General features: G+C 37.9%; 1 long non-coding RNA gene across 1 annotated transcript in view; it reads left to right on the top strand.

Annotated features, from left to right (window-relative positions):
• Positions 1-3,761: 3,761 nt before the first annotated feature.
• Positions 3,762-20,491, top strand: part of LOC145721894 (uncharacterized) — a 119,067-nt gene continuing 102,337 nt past the window's right edge. Inside the window, exon 1 of the long non-coding RNA XR_014145902.1 lies at positions 3,762-5,586. This is a non-coding gene — a long non-coding RNA (uncharacterized LOC145721894). The remainder of the gene's footprint in view (positions 5,587-20,491) is intronic.

Below are 20,491 nucleotides of genomic sequence, written 5' to 3'. Positions count from 1 at the left end.
GTATTGTTAGTGTTCAAGGCTACATTCGAGCTGGGAAGGGGAAGGGGGTAAAAGCCTCAAAGCCCATTGTTTTTACAGAGAGATTCAGATGTTTTTTGAATAAATACTCCCCGGACTTTGTCCCTGTTCTCTTTTCTCTTACAGAGGAGAGGATTTACAGAGGTCCTTGCTATTATCACCGACACCACTGTGTGTCTTCTTGTCATGTGTTTTCTGTATTTATCAAATCCTATTTGGCAATAATATTTTTAAAGTAATAAATGCATAGCATTTCTATTTCCCTTCATAAGCCATTCTTTGTCAGTGATTGAAGTCGTGATTCCTTTTTGTATCTCAGTAGGGTAACAGGCATGGAGTTGCATTCCCATTTTAGAGATGAGCAGACAGGCTCCAAAAGGTGAAGTGTCTTGCCCAGTGTTGCCAGGTTGCTCCCAGTTGCGTGTTACTCCCAGTTATCAGTTTCTTTTCTTCTTCCCAGTTAACTCAAGCAGAAATGTGATTTTGGTATATGAAAAAACCGAGAGATAATACTTGATTTTTTAAATGCAGTTATGTGTTATACCAAATACTAAAGCATTGACTTTTATTCCATAGTCAGTTATCTTGATGTTGATACTATTTGGTGTTTTGTCTTGAACTCTTCCAAATCTTCTAAATTATAGTTGTGCCCATTTTGCATTTGGATGCCTGAGATGGTACACTATATGGTGACTTTAGGGAAAGAACAAGAGACTGACTTGTTCTATATTTTTGGTATGCCAGTAATACTGTTCCATGTCTTGAACTCAGATTTGTCTTTCTTTTTTTTCTAGTTTGGCCTTATAAATCCTGCCTATGTCCAATAGAGTGAGTTAACAGCAGCAGATTTAATTAGATTGATAGCTATATGTTTCCATATGAAGCTGTTTTCTCATCCATTATCAGCTTTGTATCACTGAGATATATGGAAATAGAAACAAAGTTACCAAACATGTGGTTGATAGTTGGAAATGCCATCAACTCTTGATAACCAGGGATAGTGTGCATTTTCCTTCAATTCTTTTGGCAACTTAGTGTGCCCTGGAAAGTAGGGTCAGAATATAAAAGGGAAGAAAAGATCATAGGGAGTGGAATTAATCAGGCAAGACTTGCTGCAGGAGCTGGTACTTGAGCTGAACTTTGATGGAAGTGAAAGATCTCACTTGATGGGGAAGACAGGGGGTCACTCTCAGTGGTTAGCACCAAGAGGAAACAAGAAAGGAGCTGGGAGCAGTGAAGGTGGGACAGTAGTTGTAAGGGCTGCTGAAACCAGAGCTTTTTGTCCTCCTCTTTGATTCTTTTTTATTATGATGAGAGAAATTCCAGACACCAAGAGACAGAAATGGATCAGGGGGTTTCCTGGTCTTATTAGTGATGCTTCCAGCTCATTATCCAAAGTGATATGGAATTGCTCCGTTAGTAACAGAACTTGAAAACAGAGGGTTTGCCCCTCCTTGGAGCAAAGCCTCTGCAGACTACTGGGTGACTGTCCATCAGATGGGAGTGTTTTGACCCTTCTTTTGTGGATTTTCATAGGATGGGAATTAAAGGTCCTGGTGGCTTCCAGCCATACTCTTTTATTACCCTATCTGGGATATTGGGCTACCTTTCCCTGAGTATATTAGAAATCACGACACATATGTATTTTTAAATCATTTAGAGTAAGTAAATACAATTTCTAAACAACAGAGACTTTAAATAAGAGGTTTGTAGACACTGCATGAAAACAGATAAGCTAAAAGAAGAAAACACATAAACTATTTTTTTTAGGTTGAGTACTCAGTTCCTCATATCCTTGTTTAAGAATAGACAAGAATTGTAAACCATGTATCTCTTCTGCTTCTCATGAAATGTAAATCATTGCGTGGTATTGTCAGGTAATCTTAACTCTATGAAAGGCATTCTCCAGAGAGTTGTCCAAAGTTGGAGGGTTCTGGAGGGACTTAAATGCCTAGCTGGGGGGTATGGGTTTGATCTAGTGAAGAGTCAACAAAGAATCTCAGCAAGAGAATGGATACTCATATAACCATGTCTTAAAAAGATTCTGTCATCTTTGTCCAGCAGTATGAATGTGACATGAGTAAAGCTCACCTAGCCTTATAAAACAGTGAAATAAGGAAAATCATGTCCATCAGGAAAGGACCCATATCCCTGTATTAAAAGAGTCCTATTTCTCTAACTTAGCAAACTCCCCCAGTACCTTTAGAGTACTTATAACCTATCAAAATGTAATGTGTACACTTCTCAGTACCATGTATTATATAATTACTTAGGAGGTTCATTATGTTTTATGTAGACTGACACATTGTTGCAGTGCTCATATTCATTGTAATGGTATCTTTTTGTGGGGTGGGGGATAATTTAAAACACATTTTCCCCTTTAAGAAGGTCAAACTGTAGGGAAAAATACCCTTGTACCTTTTATAAGCTGCTTACACTCGTAATACAGATTAACTTCCCAGCACATAAAGGGAATACTAGAAAACTCTTGCATGATTAAATATGCCCCCGGAGGATTAAGTTTTTCCACATATTTTTGAAGCCAGAACAATGAATAGTGTTTCAGCATTAAACTTTCTGTACATCTTGATTATGGGGGAGGCTTTTACTCCTACTGCTCTTGCTGTTAGTTTTTCTGCTATTCAGATTTGTAGCACTGCAAAATTATCTGTGGAAACATGGGCTTGAAATCTGAAAGGTTGATTAAGGTCCAACAAAGTATCATCTCTGGAATTATTCTAATTTTTTAAAGGTTTTTATCCATTTTTCAAGCCTGTTTCTTCTTTTACCTTATTGAAAACCTGGCACAGAGTAGTTAATTAGTGAGCTTAGTGATTCAGAAATAAGTGATCACTTAAGCACACAGTATTTATCATTTTGAAAAAGATCACTTAATTTTCATGCATATTTTTCCTAAGATAAAATTCCTGTTTGTAAGGAATCTCTTTATTACTGAGGGATTCAGTTACTAAGTGCCTTTTTATCCAGGCATTGGGTTGTCAGATTAATTTACTGGGGCTCATCAACCAAAGGCTTTGCTTTGTGTACCTTGAGGCGTACTGATCACCCTTTGCTCCTCCATGATCCCCAGTGTATCTGTTCCCTCCGGCCTGGTCTTACCTTCCCTTCCTTGGCTCCCTTCACTGGTACTCAGCAGCCCCTCAATTTCTTTGACCTCTCGGTTAGCTTTATCCTGTCAGTGCCCAAGCTTAGATGGGTCCTTAACCACATTTCTCCCAAAATGTATATTTTCTGTCCTGAGCAGGGGCCTCCACTTCCTTTTCTCACATTCCCCACGCAGCTGTCCCAGACCATCACTACCCCCTCAAGCTCCATGGCCCACCCATCCCCTTCTCTGGCAGCAGATGACCTTGCTGCCTGCTGTCAGACCCCAGAGCTTCTCGGTCCCCAGTTCCCTGCTCTCCTAACTTATCACTACTGCTGCTTTGTTGCCTGTAGCTGAAGGAGGGCTGCCCCTCCTAGCTCCAGCTCTATCAGGGCTTCAGAGCTCTTCCTCCTCCTCCTCTTCTGAGACTTTCCTCCAGCACTAGGGGAAAAAATAGAGACTTCTCTGTATTCTTCCAGAGATCTTACATGCATAAACAAGCATACACACAGCTACATTTCCCTTTCTTCCTCTTTCCTCCTCTGTCTTTATTTTTTTAAGACATTAATACTAGACACATGGTCTGGACATTGCTTTTAATATACCTGTATGTCTTAGAAATAAGTTTACATCAATACTATAGAGCTACCTCATTCTTTTAACGGATCTAGATTATGCCCTTGATTGTAAATACACCATAATTTTGTTAACCAGCCCCTATTAAAGAGTAGTCACTTCTAATCTTTTGTTGCTGCAAACAGTGTTTCAGTGAGCATCGTTACATATCATTGTTTTTCCCCATGAACAACTATATCTGTATGAAAAGTCTTTGAAGTGGAATTGCTGCATTAAGGATTTATACATTTTTGTTTCTTTATGGAGAAATTTTTTAAAAATTGTTTTCTATTTCTTGTGTTACTGCTTCTCCAGCCTTTCTCTTCATGTGTAATTGATTTCTTGGATTGATCTTCAATGTCTGCTTTTTGATACATTCATCTCTTTATTTCTTCCGAGTTCTGAGAGAATTTTAGAGACATTCTGGTTCACTATTTCCTAACACTCACAATTCCTGTGATCTTTGAATTTTTAAATACAATAATCATTATTTTGTTTGCTTCTGAGAACTCAGACATTCTCAAATTGTTCTCCTGTCAAGACTGCAGGCCTTGAATCTTTTTATCGAAGGACAACATATATACAAAAAAAGGGCTTGATGGCTTTTCACAAAGTACACCAACACCCAGATAAAGAAACAAATGTTATCAGTATCTAGAAGCTCCCTTGTGCCCCGTTCAGTTACAGTCCCTCCATGGGTAACCCACTCTCCTCACTTAGATTAGTTTTGCCTGTTCTTTTTTTTTTAAATGTAATCGTGCAGTAAATAATGCTTCTCTCTTCTTTCTTTTAACATTGTGAGAATTATCTATATTGTTGCAAGTAGATATAGTTGTTTTCGTTGCTAAGTAGTATTCTATTGCATGAATATACCCCTTTGTTCATTCTACTATTGATGGACACTTGAGTAGTCTCTAGTTTGGACCATCATGAGTAGTGCTGCTATGGACACTTTGGGTCTTCTGATATACAACCGCATACTTTTTTTGTAGGGTATATATATCTAGGAGTCAAATTGCTTGATCACAGGGCATATAAGTGTTAAGCCTCTAAAATGGCTTTCTCATTTTGCACTCCCATGAGAATCCCAGTTGTTCTACATTCTTGCCAGTACTTGGTATCTTCTTTTTTATTTTAGCCATTTTGGTGTATATAAAGTAAGATTTCATTATGGTTTTAGTTTACATTTCCCTAACCACTTGTAATGTTGAGCAACTTTTCGTATGTTTATCGGCCATTTGGATATCCTCTTTTGTGACATGCCTGGTGAAATTTATTTTTACGTTTTTAAACTATTCTGTTTTTAAAAAAAAACATATGGCTAGCCGGTAGATCACATTTCCCATCCATTTGTCCCTCTCTTTGTTTTTATCCTCTTTAATTTTTTTCTTGGCTCTTTTCTGGCCTTTTTTTTTTTTTTTTTTTTCCCTAACAAGTGAACTTTAGAAGTAGGAACCCCAGCTTTTCTAGAATTTTTAGTGAATTGTCATGAAACAAATTTTAAGAAAAATTGTCATCAGAATTGGAAAAGGATATTGTCATTGTTTCTAAGAAGGGAAAATGATAAATCCTAAGCCCTCCCAGTTTTTGCCTTCCAGATTGCATTATTATTCACATGTTTAATTCTAGTTTTAGTTTCATTTTTGACAAGTGCTTATAGAAGTGAAAATCTTGTAATATGCTTTTAAAACCAGCCCCTTTTAAAAAATATAAATGTTTTACAGGTTCTTGATCAGTATGAACGAGAAGGATTTAACTTCCTAGCGAAGGTGTTTAATTCTTCACATTCCTTCTTAGAAGACTTGACTGGTCTCACTTTGCTGCATCAAGAGACCCAAGCTGCTGAGGTAAGAATAAAGCGAGCTTTCTATACTGAGGACTGGTGTGTTTGAAACCTACTTGATACTCAGATTTATGGAACAGTAAGGAAGCGGTAAATTCTGATTTTTTTCCTTAGAACATACATCACTAAATAAGTCTGCTAGCTCCCAGAGAAGGAACCTTCTGTAGTCGCTGGATGTTGATGTGTGCAGATTGTTGTATAGTAGGTGCCAAATGCACATAATTAAAGGGAGTATGCATTATCTATTTTCAAGCACCTCTGGTCCTTTCTGAAGAACAGCATGCCTGTGGCCATGGGAGAGTTGTCTCTGATGTCCACACATCAGAATGTAAGACAGGGAAGACTGGGCTCTGGCCATGTTCTTCAGAGAGAACATGCCTGGCTTTTATTTCATAATTGGATACATCTTCTTGGGTCACTGAACTCTACTATAAAATGGCTTCCCCAGTCACAACCTGAGAGAGTTATGTGTTGCTTGTCAATTAGAATATATTGCAGATCTTAATTTCCATGAAGAAGTTCTTAGGAGAAATGTGGCCTGTCTTATCATTTCCACAAGCTACATAAAGAAAACCTTGAGTGCCTGTGTCCCACAGGAGTGGAACACTTGCAAAGATGCCATTAGTCCTATTGTCCTATTTATTGACTCCCACCTCATTCCCACCCCTGCCTGGGATTGTGTGTCTTCACCATTGGGGCAGGCCCCAGCGGCCATTGAGTAGACATTCAGGCCCGATACTGGACTAGCTTGTGGCAAACAAAGGCTGCTGTTTGGAGATTGGAGCTAGTAGCACTGAGTAAAGAAAATCAAAACTACCAGAGTCAAATCCTTTGAAACTTTCAGCAGATTGAGGTGAGAGTTTTAGGCACACCAGAGAGGCAAGATAGTACATCTCTCGTACTACTTTTAAAACTGAAATCAGTTCTGGGGTGCCTGGCTGACTCAGTCAGAAGAACATGCAACTCTTAATCTGGGGGTCATGAGTTCAAGCCCCACATGGGGTGTAAAGATTCTTTAAATAAAGAAAACTTAAAAAAAAAAAGCTGCAACCAGTTCTTCTTTAACTTGCCTTGGTGTCCTCTGGGCATTCAATAGATGTAGTACTCCACTTATAACCAATAGTTAGACCCACATAGAGTCTCTTAGCTTCAGTTTCAGAAGATAAACAGCATCTCTGCTGAACTTAAAGAGAATTTGAGATTTTTCCCAAAATTGTGATTGGTTCCCAGACATGGTTCAGAACATTATGTTGATCACGGCTGCCATTTTATCTTTTGGGTAGCATTGTACTGCCTGATGATAAGGTTAAAATAACTTGCAGGTCTTTTCAACCATGCAATTGTTTGACTGGTTTGCTGAGGGAATATTTCTACCCATCTAGAAATTATTCATATACTTCTCTCTTGTTGGCTAGATGAATTGCAACTTGAAATTGACCCGAAATTTCACTCTTTAAAACAGAGCAGATGCTAGGATAATGGGCAGATTCCTTGATGAGATCTGACCTGCTTTGCATTTTAGCTGGTCAAACATTAATAGCCTTTTCAAAGACCCAGGAAGAGAAGGGAAAGTTTAAGAGAGCAATAGTGACTAAATAGATGGTGGGGCAAGAGGGGATATGGTTTCATCCACAAGTCGGAGTTTTCTTTTTGAAGTTTTCCCCCATTAAATTATATTTATAGTTTTGGAATCATAAGCCACACATCAAATTTTTGATTAGAGATGGTAGACTGGTTGGCCTGTGAGCCAGATATAGCTTGCAGGTGTGTTTTGTTTGGCCTGCCCTGTGTGCTAAATTCTGAATAAAGTCAACATTTAAAACTTATGAATTTTACATAAAAATCTGAATTTTCCCATTTCTAACCTCTCTGAAAAATCAGATCTGGCAAGCCCAGGCCTGCATTTCTTAATAGTGATGGTTAGCTGGAGCAAGGATGCAAATTTTATAGATAAATAATGTACTTTATATGAAATTTGAAGGTATAAAAAATATTCTGCATGTAAAGGAAATCTCCTACACTTGTCCCTTACCACCTAGTTTCCTTTCTAGAGACACACATTTGTTGGTTTTTGCCCAAAGTTATTTTTTAGGTGATATTCTCCATTTAAATGATGCTCTTGAGTTAATGACTCTTACAGGTATTAGAATTTGCAATCCTTATCTGAGAGAAGTATCGTTATTTTTTTAAAAGAGCCTTAAATAGGGCTGTGGTGTTTTTTTTTTTAATTAAAAAAATTTTGTCTTTTTATTTCAGCTTATTTTCCATCATGATAAGTGTACTCTTCCTACCTCAACCCCATTTCCCCCATGCCTCCACCCACCTCCCCTCTAGTAACCATCAGATTTCTATAGTTAAGAGTCTATTTCAAACATTTTTTTTCTTTGTTATGTTTGATTTCTTAAGTTCCACATAAGACTGAAATCATATGGTATTTGCCTTTTTCTGACTTACTTCGCTTACCATTATACTCTCTAGCTGTATCCATTTTGTTGCAAATGGCAAGATTTCATTCTTTTTTATGGCTGAACCATATTCCACTGTATATATACCACATCTTCTTTATCCATTCATCTATCAGTGGATACTTGGGCTGCTTCTGCAGTTTGACTATTGTAAATAATGATGCAATAACCACAGGGGTGCATGTATCCCTTTCAATTAGTGTTTTTTTTGTTGTTGTTTTGTTTTGTTTGGGGGGCGGTAAATACCCTGTAGTGTGATTAATGGATTATAGGGTAGTTCTATTTTTAATTTTTTTAGGAACCTCCATAATGTTTTCCATAGTGGCTGCACCAGTTTGCATTCCCACCAACAACGTACAAGAGTTCCTTTTTCTCCACATCCTTGCCAACACTTGCTGTTTATTATGTTTTTGATTTTAGTCATTCTGACAGATGTGAGATAATATCTCATTGTGGTTTTGATTTGCATTTCCCTGATGATGAGTGATATTGAGCATCTTTTCATATGTCTGTTGGCCATCTAGATGTCTTCTTTGGAAAAATGTCTGTTCATGTCTTCTACCCATTTTTTAACTGGGTTATTTGTTTTTTGGGTATTAGGTTGTATCAGTTCTTTATACATTTTGGATGGTAACCCTTTATTGGATATGCCATTTGTAAATATCTTCTCCCATTTGTAGATTGTTTTCTTAGTTTTGTAGATTGTTTCCTTCACTATGCAGAAGATTTTTATTTTGACGTAGTCCCAATAGTTTATTTTTGCTTTTATTTCCCTTGCCTCAAGAGACATATCTAGAAATATGCTGATACATCCCATGTTGGAGAGAGAGCTATCTGTGCTCTCTATAAGGATTTTTGTGATTTCAGGTCTCACTGTTAGGTCTGTAATCAGTTTTGAGTTTATTCTTGTGTATGGTGAAAGAAAATGGTCCAATTTCATTCTTTTTCACGTTGCTGTCCAGTTTTCCCAACACCGTTTGTTGAAGAGTTATTTTTCCATTGTATATTCATTCCTCCTTTGTTGAAGATTAATTGACCATATAATGGGTTTATTTCTGGGTTTTCTTTTCTATTCCATTGATCTGTGCATCTATTTTTATGCTAGTACCATACAGTTTTAATTGCTACCACTTTGTAATGTAACTTGAGATACGGAATTTTGATATCTCCAATTTTGCTTTTCTTTTTCAAGATTGGTTTGGCTATTTGGGGTCTTTTGTGGTTCCATACAAATTTTAGGATTGTTTGGGAGCGCCTGGGTGGCTCAATTGGTTAAGTGTCTGACTCTTGATTTTGGCTCAGGTCAAGACCTCAGGGTTAGGGATCGAGCCCTGCATTGGGCCCTGCACTCAGCACAGAGTTTGCCTGGGATTCCCTCTCCCTCTCCCTCTTCCTCTCCCCCCACTTGCACACACACACTCTCTCTCTAAAATAAATAAATAAAATCTTCAAAAAGATTTAAGATTGTTTGTTCTAGTTCTGTGAAAAATGCTGTTGGTATTTTGATAGGGATTGCACTAAATCTGTAGATTGCTTTGGCTAGTATAGACATTTTAACGATATTTGTTCTTCCAACCCATGAACATGGAATGTCTTTCCATTTCTTGGCATCATCTTGAATTTCTTTTATCAGTGTTTTATAGCTTTTAGAGTAGGTCTTTCACCTCCTTGGTTAAGTTTGTTCCTAGGTATTTAATTGTTGTTGATGCCATTGTAAATGGGATTGTTTTCTTAATTTCTCTTTCTGTTGCTTCATTATTAGTGTGTAGGAATGCAACAGATTTCTGTACGTTGATTTTGTATCCTGTGGACTTTAGTGAATTCATTTATCAGTTCTAGTAGTTTTTTGGTGGAGTCTTTTGGGTTTTCTATACAGAGTATCATGTCATCTGCAAATAATGAGAGTTTTACTTCTTCCTCACCAATTTGGATGCCTTTTATTTCTTTATGTTGTCTAATTGCTGTTGCTAGGACTTCTAGTACTATATTGAATAAAAGTGGTGAGAGTGGACATCCTTGTCTTGTTTGTGACCTTAGGGTAAAAGCTCTTGGTTTTTCACCATTGAGTATGGTGTTGGGCTATGGGCTTTTAACATAAGGCCTTTATTATGTTAAGATATATTTCCTCTAGACCTACTCTGCAGAGGGTTGTTTTTATTTTATTTTTTTTATCATGAATGGATGTTGTACCTCATCAAATGCTTTTTCTGCATCTATTGAAATGGTCATATGGTTTTTATCCTTTCTCTTATTGATGTGATGTATCACGTTGATTGTTTTGTGAATATTGAATCACGCTTGCATCCCAGGAATAAATCCCATTTAGTCATGTTGTATGATTTTTTTAAATATATTGTTGGATTCTGTTTGCTCATTTTTTGTTGAGGATTTTTGCATCTATATCCATGAGAGATACTTGCCTGTAGTTCCCACTTTTGTGGCATCTTTATCTGGTTTTGGTATCAGGATGATACTGGCCTCATAGAGTGAATTTGAAAGTTTTCCTTCCTCTTATATTTTTTAGAATAGTTTGAGAATAAGTATTAACACTTCTTTAAATGTTTGGTAGAATTCACCTGTGAAACTGCCTAGTCCTGGACTTTTGTTTGTTGGAAGTTTTTTTGATTACTGATTCAATTTCTTTGCTGGCAGTTGGTCTGTTCAAATTTTCTATTTCTTCCTGCTTCATTTTTGGGAGGTTATAATGTTTTTCGGAATTTGTCCATTTCTTCTAAGTTGTCCAATTTTTGGCATATAGGTTTTAATAATTTTCTGTTACAATTGTTTATATTCCTTTTGCTGGGTTTGGGTTTTGTTTGTTCTTTTTTCTATCTCCTTTATGGGTAAGTTTAGGTTGTTTGAGATTTTTCTTGCTTCCTGACATAGGCCTGTATTCCTATAAACTTCCCTCTTAGAACTACTTTTGCTGTATCCCAAAGATTTTGGACCATTGTGTTTTCATTTTTATTTGTTTCTGTGTAAATTTCAGTTTCTTCTTTGATTTCTTAGTTGACCCATTCATTGTTTAGTAGCATGTTATTTAACCTCCATGTGTTTGTGCTCTTTCCAGATTTTTTCTTGTGGTTGATTTCTAGTTTCATAAAATTGTGGTCAGAAAAGATGCATGATATCACTTTGATATTTTTTTTTAATTTGTTGAGACTTGTTTTGTGTCCTAATGTGCGTTCTCTTCTGGAGAATGTTCCGTATGCAATTGAAAAGAATGCGTATTCTGCTGTTTTAGGATTGAATGTTCTGAATATGTCTGTTAAATCCATCTGGTCCAGTGTGTCATTCAAAGCCACTGTTTCCTTGTTGATTTTCTGTTTGGATGATCTGTCCATCAATGTAAGTGGGATGTTAAAGTCCCTTACTATTATTGTATTACTATTGATTATTTCTTTTTGTTTGTTATTAACTGTTTTATGTCTTTCAGTGTTCTAAATAGGGCTGTGTTTTAAGATAATGCTCAGCAGAAGACATAACAAAATTGATTGCCCTACCTACATTATTTTACATTACTGTGAAAAATGTGTGTGTGTAAATAAATATATCTATATATATATATAATCTGTGTGAAGGTACCATTTTGATTTATGTATTTGATTCCCAATGCATTAACAGGTGTTGAGTAATAAAAATACAAAATTCTTCATCCCATTTAGAAAGGTCCTGATTTATTTATTTTAGCAATGCAACAAGAATGCCCAGTTCTCATCTTGGACTCTTTTTATGCCTCAACTCTGGAATTGCAAAAGATTCAACCAGATAATTTTATGTGACTGTATCATTTTATACATTGTTTATAAAATACGTATTTGTACAAATACTGTTTTTTATAACAGGAATTACTGAACATCTTTAAAAAAAATTTGATAGCAAGTCACTGTGCTGGTAACTGAATACAGAAATTAATGAGATGTACTCATAGTCTAATATGAAAAACAGATGTAATAGTACATTCTAATATCATCAAAAATATATTTTTTTAAGATTTTATTTATTTATTTGACAGAGAAAGAGACACAGCAAGAGAGGGAACACAAGCAGGGGGAGTGGGAGAGGGAGAAGCAGGCTTCCTGCAGAGCAGGGAGCCCGATGTGGGGCTCGATCCCAGAACCCCGGGATCATGACCTGAGCTAAAGGCAGACACTTAACGACTGAGCCACCCAGGCGCCACTCATCAAAAATATTTTAGTCATTTATATATATTAAGTGCTCAGAGAGCAGTTACTCCTGCCTGGGGGAGTAGGGATGTCAAAGAAAGCTTCACACATAAGGGAACAAGTATTCCAGTTTAAATTTTAAAATTTGGAGCACCTAGGTGGCTCAGTCATTAAGTGTCTGCCTTCAGCTCAGGTATGGTCCCAGGGTCCTGGGATCGAGCCCCGCATCAGGTTCCCTGCTTGGTGGGAAACCTGCTTCTCCCTCTCCCACTCCCCCTGCTTGTGTTCCCTGTTTTGCTGTCTCTCTTTCTGTCAAATAAATAAAATCTTTAAAAATAAATAAGTAAGTAAATAAATTTTAAAATTTAATTAATTTTTAATTTAATTTTTTATTGAGCTATAATTGATATATTACATTATATATTAGTGTTTCTGTGTAATGATTTAATATTTGTATGTATTCCAAAATGATCACCACAATAAGTCTAGTTAACATCCATCACCAGTTAGTTTTAAAGGATGAGTAGGCTGTCTTTAAAAATAAAAATTGGGAGGGAAATGGAGGAGGGCATTCTAGGCTGAATAAAGGTCTCAGAGGCCAAGAGTCTCTAGAGTGTTACTCAGAATCATGAGAATGTAGTTGGAGCCAGAGTTATCTGAAATCAGATAAGGTGTTTTTTTTTTAATAACAGCTTTATTGAGTTGCAATTCACATACCATGAAATTTACCCTTTTAAAGTGTACAATTCAGTGGTTTTTAGTGTATTCAGAGTTGTTGTGCTACCCTTACTACTAAGTTTAGAACATTTTCATCACCCAAAAAGAAACTCCATACTCATTAAACAGTCACTGCTCATTCTCCCTTCCTTCCAGGCCTGGCAACCACTACTGTACTTTCTGTCTCCATGGATTTGCCTCTTCTGGACATGTCATGTAAATGAAATCAAATGATATGTGGCCTTTTGTGTCTGCTGTCTTTAACTTAGCATGATATTTTCAAGGCTCATCCATGTTGTAGCAAGATAATTCTTTTTTCATTAAAGAAAGAAAAGTTTTGATGCTATTAAACAATCCCCTATCCTTTAACACCTGTGGTCTATCTCCCCAAATATAGACCCTTTATAAAAGAAGAATGCAAAGCTCATCCTACTAGAGACTACAAATCCCTTTCTTTTCATAGAAAGGAGCACAGGAATAATGGATTGGAAGATATATTCAAGACAGAATCACCTAGATTTAGTGAGATTGATTAATGCAACCAAATTTTTTGCACCCACCTTTCTGCCATCATCAAGTAGCCCCAGATGATTGATTGCCATTATTTTAGTCTAGGTTACTAGTGTAATCATAGTGCTGTTGAGATTGAGATTAACAGACAAATCACCAGGTTGGTTTCTGTTGGAGAAGGGGTTGAGATGCAGGATGCAGAGTGGGGACTGGAAGTGTGGTGATGGGGGGGAAGGGAGGGATGGACAGCCCAGACTTATAAAGATGAATTTATTTGATGTAATGGTGATTTTGAGGTAGTGGAATAAATGAATGGAAATGACTGAATGGTATTAGAGATAGGATGGTAATAGAGCTGGGAGGAAAAGAGGAAGACTGGTAGATTGACTTAGTAGGTAAAGAAAATTATCCTGTTTCATTGAGTGCAGTGAGGAGAAGCTGTAGAGGCAGGATGCAATAAAAAAAATATTTAAATGAGGAATGTGTGTGGTAGATTAACTTTATCTTGAGTTGTAGCTTAAAAATTTAAATCCTCCCCTCATAAATGTTTTTGCTAATGTTGTGTTTCCTAAAGAAGGCACTAAGAAAGAGATCCATGTCTGCCATCCATCTAGCTGCCAAATTATAGTTATATTCTACCTATGAAGTATTAGAAGGCCCCATGGTGGAAAGCCCCCCCCCCACCAACTCCGCTTTTTGCCCTCTTAAAATGTTGCTATCCGAATAAGGAATTTTGCATGAAAGTTCTGATCTTTACTTTCAAGAGCCATTTTGAGAATGAGTTTAGATACTTGGAGATTGACCCGAGTTCTCTTTTGTTCATCCCTGTCTATTTATCCCAGTTGGAACAAAAGGAAATGGCCTTAAAGTTGATGAAGCACAAGATGTCCAAGTCATGAAGCTGTTGAAGTGCTCACCAAATGGTTTTAAAACTGCTGAATTTCACTGAAGAAAGGCTTAGTGTAAATCAGACACACAAATGACTTAGCCATCTTTTCATAAAATTTGCTGTGACTTATCTTCTTAGGGTTATTTTTCATCAAGTACCTGTTCACGTGTACTGAGTTAGTTCCAACTGTGGGTTCGACATTGTGCTGTGGGAAATGCCAGATAATTTTCAAACCCCATGTAAGTAGAGAGAAAAGACTGATTCATTCATAAGAGAGGTAATTAAGCAAGCTATATCCTTGAGAAATTCAAATAACAAAATTTCATAACCCAATTCCCCTGAAATTCTCATTTTCGAAGGTTTGCAAGTTCCGTGACTCCAGGATTACTTTTAGGCTATGTTTTCCTCCCTCGCCTTGACTATATCATCAGTATTTGATGCTGTGTCATGCAGTTATGATTTCAGGATTGCAGTTACAGCACTTCATTAATAGAATTTGCATCTTTGTCAAGCATTTGCTAAGCAGAACTTTTTTCCTGCAGAATCAGAGATTAACGAATGATTGTTAAAAAATAAAGTTTAACGCCAATGATAACATAAGGTGTAAAATCATGAACAGCCTGGCAGAAATAAAAAAGGCTGAGCTGAAGGGTTGATTCTGAATTAAAACTCAGGTTCTGACTCATCTACTACAAAATTCAGAATTCTAGAAAATAAAGTGCCCATTTCTCTCATAGCAGGAAAGTCATATGAAAAACATTATAGTCATGTGATATGACTTCATTGGCATGACAATTTACTATTCAGCAAAGTAAATAACACAATTAACAAGGGTTTCTGCTGGGCCTTTTGCACTTACACTGAGTTTTTGGCCTCTCCCGCTCACAGATGGTTTTAATTTGGTTCCTGTGGAATATTTTTGTTTTGTTTTGTTTTGTATTTAACAACAGTCAGATATTTATGTACAGCTTCATCAAGAGCCTCTGATGACAAATATGCCTTTGGAGGCCAGTAGAAGCTGTGGGAAACCCCCGTGTCAGCACTTAGACCTGTTTCCAGTGGAGAGGAATCACTCTGGAGACTGACCTAGCCTGCTCGTGAATCCAGTTCGCTTTTCCCACAGCCCTCTGCTAGCCCACTTCCAGCCTGAACTGGCCCATCCTCAGACTGTATCCTGCCTTGATTTTTCCTTATGAAGGAATCCCTCGAGACACAGCCTTGGCCTTCTCCCCTAATTGAAGAGGAAAGGCAGAAACAGCAGGCAGAAAGCCATTTAATTCTTAGATTGGAAGCAAGAGCCTGGTTTTTGAAACAAGGCTTGGCAGTATCCCTTCAGAACTCACTTTATAAAATGAATCCCTTTTATTTGCTGTCAGAGTTATCTACATAGATTTGAGATGTTTAAATAAGTTGGTGTTGGGGAAAAATCCAATTGGAGGATAAACAATGAAGTTTGGTCGGAGCCTCCACCCTTCTGAAGAGCTGTCTTGGATGGTATAATCCCCTTAGAGGTCTATGGGAGAGAGAAGAGAATCATAAATACTAAAAGCAGAGTTAAAACAGCAAATATTAAGAATAAGAACATGGGAACTACATCCTTCTTAAATTTTAGTCCTTGTTCTGCTCGTGTTCTCCTGAGTACTTGGATGAATAACTTGAAAATTTTGTACATCAACTTCCCCACTTAAAGGGATTGGGTGCCTGGGTGGCTCAGTCGTTAAGTGTCTGCCTTCGGCTCAGGTCATGATCCCAGGGTCCTGGGATCGAGCCCCACATCGGGCTCCTTGCTCAGCGGGGAGCCTGCTTCTCCCTCTCCCAGTCCCCCTGCTTGTGTTCCCTCTCTCACTGTCTCTCTCTCTGTCAAATAAATAAATAAAATCTTTAAAAAATAAAATAAAATAAATAAAAAATAAAATAAAGGGATTGAACCATATGTAAAATCCTTTTTAGCTCTAATAATCCAGTGGTGTGTTTCATATATAGCTGGTATGACCAAGAAGTAAAAAGATGGCCAATTTTTATGTCAAAATGTTTTAAAATGTATCAAGATGATTACTTTTTATACATTTTATAACCATTCTCTGGTATCTGTCCCATCTGGGTTGTCATTGCTAGAGACATTTTTTGTTGCATTTTTTAGAGATTAAGATCTACTTTGAGCCATAAAATAACATGTCTCATGCTTTATATTGATTGGTATGTATAGCAGTGTATATAAATTCAATATGGTGTAAGCCGCCTAATAACTTACCTCATTGCAGTCTTGATGCCCTGAACTTTTGGCTTCTTTATAAACTAAAGTCTCCCCACACCATAATCGAGTGTGTTCCTTAAATCTGTGACTTGCAACCTCTTGGTATAGCTTCCAAAGATGAACTCCAAACCCTTTAAGTAATGGCAACATTTTTAGGATGTTGAATGTATAAAATCCAAGGATTTTCTTTAAAAATAAACCGTATTACACTATAACACTCATAGAGTGAATGAGTACAAAGTCAGAAAGCCTAGTCAGAAAGCCTAGGCCTGGCCTAGTCAGAAAGCCTGAGTCCATATCGCAGCTCCAGCAAGTAGCCAAGACTGCCGCTTTTCAGCCGACTGCATTGTGCAGGGCAAGACCATGTGTAGCAGCCCTATGTGAAACCTTGGGTCATTTGCCTAATTTCATTGAGTTTCATCTTCATTTGTAGAATGGGATCAATAATTCCTACTCCTCACAACTACTATAAGCATTAAACAAGAAAGTACCTAACAAAAGGAAAGAGAGACAAATTGGAGTACATCAAAATTTAAAATTCTGTGCTTTAAATGGTTTTTTGCAAGTCCTATATCTGATAAGGAACTGGTATCCAGAATATATTGGAAATTCTTGCAACTCAGTAATAAAAAGACATAAACCCAATTAAAAACTGGACAATGGATTTAAATAGACATGTCTCAAAAGAGGATATACCCATGTCCAATAAGTACATGAAAAGATGTTCAACATCATTAGCCATCAGGAAAATGAAAATCAAAACCACAGAGATACCACTTTATACCTACTGGGGTGGCTAGTATCAAAAAGACAATAACAAGTGTCGCCAAGGATGTGGAGAAATTGGAACCCTCATACATTGCTGGCGGGAATGTAAAATGGTGCAGCCACTTTGGAAAACAGTCTTGTAGTTCCTCAAAAAGTTAAACATAGAGTTACCATGTGGCTCAGCAATTCCACCCTAAGGTATATAACCCAGAGAAATGAAAACATACATTCATAGAAAAACATGTACACTGATGTTCATAACATTGTTTATTTATAATAGCCCCAAAGTAGAAACAACCCAGGGGTCCAGCTATGTAATGGATCGATAAAACGTGGGTGTTAGACTGGAAAATACTGGAATATTATTTGACAGTAAAAAAGGAAAGAACTGCTGACACATACCATAACACAGATGAACCTGCTAAGTGAAAGAAGCCAGTCACCAAAGGCTACATATTACAGGATTTCATTTATATGAAATGTCCAGAATTAAAAAATCTATACAGACAGAAAGTAAGCTAGAGGTTGCCAGGAGTGGGGGTAGGGGTTGGGGCAAAATGAGGAACGACTACATACGGTAAGGGTCTCTTCTGGAGGTGATAAAATGTTCTAATCTTAGATTGTGGTGATGTGTGCACAGCTGTGCCTCTACTGCAACCACTGAGTTGTGCACTTTAAATGGGTGAATTGGGGCGCCTGGGTGGTTCAGTTGGTTAAGCATCTGCCTTCGGCTCGGATCATGACCCCAGGGCCCTGGGATTAAGCCCCGTGTTGGACTCCTTGCTCAGTGGGGAGCCTGCTTCTCCCTCTCCTTGCTTGTGCGCGCGTGCTCTCTCTCTCTGGCAAATAAATAAATGAAATCTTAAGAAAAAAAATAAATGGATGAATTGTATGGTATGTGAATTATATCTCAATAAAGGTGTTTAACCAAAGAGAAAAGAAAGACAGCATGGAGCCCCAGTGCACATAGCTGGGACTCTGTGTGCTTCCTTCTTTCCTTTTCTCTCTCTGGCTTTTAAGGGCAGCATTGATTTTCTGTTTTGACAGGCTGTCAGAGCATGTTAGCTTACTCTTTGTAGAAATGAACTTCGTCTAGATGTGATAGTGATTTTTTTTTCCATTTTCATTGTGCCTCAGTGTTCCAAGCCTTAGTTGCTGCTCACCTCCTCTCACCCTGTCTTGCTCTATGGCTAGCACATCCACACAACACATCACAAACACACTCACACACCTTCTCTTTTCCGGAACCATTTGAAATCAAGTCTCACATACAGTGACCCCTCACCTCTAAATTTTTAGTATGAATCACCTAAGAATACAAATACTCTTTTTATATAGGCAGAATACCATTATTGTTACAGGATAATGAACAATCATTCCATCATGGCATCTAAAATCCAGTATGTATTCCTACTTTCCCAGTAGTCCACAAAATTTTAAAAGCACCTCTTAAACCATTGTTTGCTTTTTCCTCAAGTTTGTAACTGTATATTTAAAAAGTTTTTTAAAAGATAAAAATTAGCACCAGTCACTTGGTATAGAAACTTGATCTTACCTCTTAGCACTTAACACCCTGATTTCTAAATGGGGAGAGACAGTTATCCTATTAGGCAGCATACCCCAGAGTTTCTGCTACTCTAGGCAGGCCTCTTCCAGGTGAGGTACCTCCAGGTATCACATTGGCATCCTAGCCTGATTGAGACAGCCTTCATAGCCAACCAGCCCTGAGCTGTGTGTTCCCGTTCATCCTCCCGTGGGGGTGCCCAGTGCCTGAGGCTTTTGAGGAGGTAGGAATGGGACTGTGAAGGCTATTTTTGGTATTTTGTAAAGCCAAACAGAAATAAAACATTTAAGACATGAGGTTATGTTGATCTATCAAGTTGGTTTTTCTGAATTCTGTTGTCTCAGAGTGGAATGGAATGCCAGTTAGCCTGATCCAGTCAGAAGTTCTTACTGACAGTTATATATGCCTTTGAATTATAAAAACAGTTACATAAAGTAGTGCATTTTGTTGGGTGGGAGCGGTTTTTCAAGATGTAGTCTGAGGCAGAGAAAGTAGGGGCTAGGAAGAGGAGGGCCACTGGCCAGGGCGCCACTGGCCCTGACTTCCTGACTGTATCAGCAATAGAGGGTCCCGGGGAGATGTTCCCGCAGTTTGCCCTGTGACCATTATTCCAGGGGCTGTATTTTTACAGCTGACCCTTCTCATTTGCAAACGTAACAGCTGCTATGTTGAATTTGGGGGGTTTCCATGTTTTGATACTGTAAAATTAAATTGACTCTTGGTTCTGAAATCTTAGTCTTGATCCTTCTTGCTTTGCCATTAGCTGTGGGAGAACAAGGAGGGAAGGGATGTGAGATATTCTAAGGTGTACATTGTTTTTAAATTAAATATTGTTCGTGTTTAATCGTGGCTTCTGTCAATTAACAAATGTTGACCCCTTGTCAAGTTCATGGAGGTGTGGAGATTCAAAGAGGTACACACCAGGTCTTCAGGAGGCTGACATGGCACAGTTAGGGTGGTAGAACAGATGAGTAACCAAGGCTGCAGGGCAGTAAGTGTGCACAGAGAGCTGGGCACACAGCACAGTAAGTCCTGCAGGATTTCAGGAGCATAGGATGCAGAGAGGGCTCCAGGAAAGAGTTGGATTTGAACTGGTCCTTGAAGGTTGCCACTCCAAGTGTAGGAGAAAAGGAGAGAAGGCATTCCAGAATGGGCCATGGCATGGGAGCATCTGAGATCACACAGCAACTAATGCTGATACCAGTCTTATGAGGTGGATCTTACATTTTACAGCTCAGAGAAGTGTGCTAATATATGCTAAGTTGACCGGACACTGTTAAACTTAACTGTGCTCAGTGTTATTCTACATCTTGGGGTTTACAATATGCTTCGTGTGCCTGAGAACAGACAGGAAGATACGGATGTGTTCTGCTTTACAGAGAGTGCCTCTGCTTTCAGATTGAACAGTTTCAAAGGGCAGTTTTGCTTTTTGTCTATTTCCTTCCAACTGCATTCTTGAATAGCGTGGTTTCTTTCACTGTTCCATCCTGGAGCATGGTCGGCCAGCCTCACTGTGCTTTCTTATTCTTGAACTGTCTTTAAGAACAGACTGGAATCTTAAAATCCATGGGAATGA

This window comes from Leptonychotes weddellii, chromosome 1, assembly GCF_054177405.1.
Source record: "Leptonychotes weddellii isolate Sample4059 chromosome 1, ASM5417740v2, whole genome shotgun sequence".
Lineage (NCBI taxonomy): Eukaryota > Metazoa > Chordata > Mammalia > Carnivora > Phocidae > Leptonychotes > Leptonychotes weddellii.
The sequence above is the reverse complement of the archived record's forward strand: the minus strand, read 5'-3'. Positions and strand labels throughout refer to the sequence as shown.